We start from the raw sequence: 3,703 nt of genomic DNA, 5'->3' as shown, positions 1-3,703 counted from the left end.
TATTGCATCCTTTCAACCTGTGCAGCAGCTGGAGCCTGAAAATCAGCTTCACTGCCCCTGGGCTGGGAAAGGGGAACACAGCAACATTCTCCCTCTTACCCCTTTCTAAACTTGTTTTACAGGGTTTTAGAAGTGGAGCATTTACAGACAGGAAGCTCAGACCAAACATCACGTCAAGATCAGACAAAGTCGTTCGACTCATCAGAACCTGAATATCATTGGCCTTTGCACATGGAAGGAGAAAGCAGCGATCGCAGCGATGACAAACCGCACACGAGGTCCGTGTGTGGATGGGGATTCAGCCGATCGCCTGACCTGGCGAGACACAGGCACCGTCACATCGGGGAGAAACTGGGTAATGGTGGGGATGGCGGGAAGGGATTAAGTTCCCCGCCTGCATTGGAAGTTCAACGGCGCAGTCGCACCAGGGACAGTCCATTCACCTGCTCCGTGTGTGGAAAGGGATTTGTTTGTTCATCCCACCTGCAAACACACCAGCGAGTTCACACTGGGGAGAGGTCGTTCACCTGCTCAAAGTGTGGGAAAAAATTCATTCAGTCATCCCACCTGCTGACACACCAGCGAGTTCACACTGGGAAGAGACCATTCACCTGCTCCATGTGTGGGAAGGGATTCATTGATTCTTCCACCCTGCAGACACACCAGCTTGTTCACACTGACGAGAGACCGTTTCAGTGTTCTGACTGTGGGAAGAGTTTTAAAAGCCCCCAGGATCTGAAGTGACACCAGCTTGTTCACAATGGGGAGAGACCGTTTAACTGTTCTGAGTGCGTGAAGTGCTTTAAAAGCTCCGGGGCTCTGAAGGAACACCAGCGAGCTCACACTTGGGAGAGACCGTTTACATGCTCTGACTGTGGAAAGAGCTTTAAAATCCCCCAGGATCTGAAGCGACACCAACTTTTTCACTCTGATGAGTGACCGTTTAACTGTTCTGTCTGTGGCAAGGGCTTTAAAGGCTCTGGTGATCTGGTGCGACACCAGTTTGTTCACACTGATGAGAGGCCGTTTACATGTTCTGACTGTGGTAAGAGCTTTAAAAGCTCCGGGGATCTGCAGGCACGCCAACGAGTTCACACTGGGGCGAGGCCATTCACCTGCTCCGTGTGTGGAAAGGGATTCACTGAGTCATCCACCCTGCTGAGACATCAGCTTGTTCACACTGGGGAGAGGCCGTTCACCTGCTCTGTGTGTGGTGAGGGATTCACTGATTCATCCACCATGCTGAGACACCAGCGAGTTCACACTGACGAGAGACCCTTTAAATGTTCTGACTATGGGAAGAGCTTTAAAATCCCCCAGGAGCTCAAGCGACACCAGCGAGTTCACACTGGGGAGAGGCCGTTCACCTGCTCCGTGTGTAGGAAAGGATTCACTCAGTCATCCCACCTGCTGAGACACCGGTGAGTTCACACTGGAGAGAGGCCATTCACCTGTTCCGAGTGTGGGAAGGGATTCACTCAGTCATCCACCCAGCTGAGACACCAGCGAGTTCACACTGATGAGAGACCCTTGAAATGTTCTGACTGTGGGAAGAACTTTAAAAGCCTTAAGAGACACCAGTGTCTTCACACTGATCATAGAATCTAACAGCACAGAAGGAGATGATTTGGCCCATCGTGTCTGTGCCGGCTCTTTGAAAGAGCTGTCCAATATAGTTCCAAACCCCAGTTTTATCCCCAGAACTCTGCAAACTAGTCCTCTTCAAGTACATGTCCAATTACCGTTTGAAAGTTCCTGTGGAACCTGATTCCAGCATCCTTTCAGATGGTGCGTTCCAGATCTTAACAGCCCTCTGTGTGAAAACAATTCTCCTCATTCCCCTCTAGTTCTTTTAGCAACTATTTTAAATCTGTGACCTTTGGTTACCGACCCACTTGCCAGAGTGAACAGTTTCTCCCTACTTGCTCGATCAAAACCCCTCATCATTTTGAATACCTCTATTAGGTCTCATCTTAACCTTCTCTGCTATAAGGGGAACAATCCCAGCTTCTCCAATCTCTCCACATAACTGAAGCCCCTCATCCCTGGTACCATCCTGGTCAACCTCCTCTGCACCCTCTCCAAGGCCTTGACATCCTTCCTAAAGTGTGGTGCTCAGAACTGTACACAAGACTCCAGCTGAGGCCAAAACCCTGCAGCTGTACAAAACCCTGGTTAGCCCACACCTGGAGTACTGTGAGCAGTTCTGGGCACCACACCTTAGGAAGGAGATATTGGCCTTGGAGGGAGTGCAGCGTAGGTTTACCAGAATGATACCCAAACTTCAAGGGTTAAGTTACGGGGAGAGATTACACAAATTAGGGTTGTATTCCCTGGAATTTAGAAGGTTAAGGTGTGATCTGATCAAAGTTTTCAGGATATTAAGGGGAACAGATAGGGTTGATAGAGAGAAACTATTTCTGCTGGTTGGGGATTCTAGGACTGGGGGCATAGTCTAAAAGTTAGAGCCAGACCTTTCAGGAGTGAAATTAGGAAACACTTCTACACACAAAGGGTAGTAGAAGTTTGGAACTCTCTTCCGCAAAGGGCAACTGATGCGAGATCAATTGTTAATTTTATATCTGAGATTGATAGATTTTTGTTACCCAAAGGTATTAAGGGATATGGGCCAAAGGTGGGTGTATGGAGTTAGGTCACAGATCAGCCATGATCTCATTGAATGGCGGAACAGGCTCGAGGGGCTGAATGGCCTCCTCCTGTCCTATGTTCCTAACTAGTGATTTGTAAAGGTTTAATATAACTTCCTTCTTTTAGTATTCAGTGGCCCTATTTGCAAAGCCAAGTATCCCATACGCTTTCTGAACCGCCTCACCAACTTGCCGTGGTACTTTCAAAGATTTGTGAATATGGACCCCGAGGTCTATAGATATGTGAAGAGAAAAAGCGTAGGTCCCTTGCAGTCAGAATCAGGGGAATTTATAATGGGGAACAAAGAAATGACAGACCAATTAAATATATACTTTGGTTCTGTCTTCACAAAGGAGGACACAAATAACCTCCCAGAGATGTCGGGGAACATAGGGTCTAATGAGAGGGAAGAACTGAATGAAATCAGTATTTGTAGGGAAATGGTGTTAGGGAAATTGATGGGACTGAAAGCCGATAAATCCCCAGGGCCTGATAATCTACATCCTAGGGCACTTAAGGAAGTGGCCCTCGAAATAGTAGATGCATTGCTGATCATCTTCCAAAATTCTATAGACTCTGGAACAGTACCCATGGATTGGCGGGTAGCTAATGTTACCCTACTATTCAAAAAAGGTGGTAAAGAGAAAAAGGGGAATTATAGACCGGTAAGCCTGACATCGGTAATGGGGATAATGCTAGAGTCCATTATAAAAGATGTAATAGCAGAACACTTGGAAAACAGTGACAGGATCGGACAAAGTCAACATGGATTTACAAAAGGTTACTCGTGCTTGACTAATCTGCTGGAATTTTTTGAGGATGTAACTGGTAGAATAGATAAGGGAGAACCAGTGGATCTGGTGTATTTGGACATTCAGAATGCTTTTGATAAGGTCCCACATAAGAGATTAGCGTGTAAAGTTAAAGCACAAGGAATTGGGGGCAAGGTACTGACTTGGATAGAGATGGTTGGCAGACAGGAAGCAAAGAGTTGGAATAAATGGGTCTTTTTCCGAGTAGCAGGCAGTGACTAGTGGGGTACCACAGGGATCGG

The 3,703-nt window shown here is 47.2% G+C and overlaps 1 pseudogene; it reads left to right on the top strand.

Annotated features, from left to right (window-relative positions):
* The first annotated feature begins 231 nt into the window (after positions 1–231).
* LOC147119250 (uncharacterized) lies at positions 232–1,608 on the top strand (annotated as a pseudogene).
* The last annotated feature ends 2,095 nt before the right edge of the window (positions 1,609–3,703 follow it).

The sequence above is a fragment of the Somniosus microcephalus genome, chromosome 4 (assembly GCF_052327205.1).
Source record: "Somniosus microcephalus isolate GS21.2 chromosome 4, FLI_Smic_1.0, whole genome shotgun sequence".
NCBI classification, from domain to species: domain Eukaryota; kingdom Metazoa; phylum Chordata; class Chondrichthyes; order Squaliformes; family Somniosidae; genus Somniosus; species Somniosus microcephalus.
This window is presented reverse-complemented; position numbering and strand designations above follow the sequence as displayed.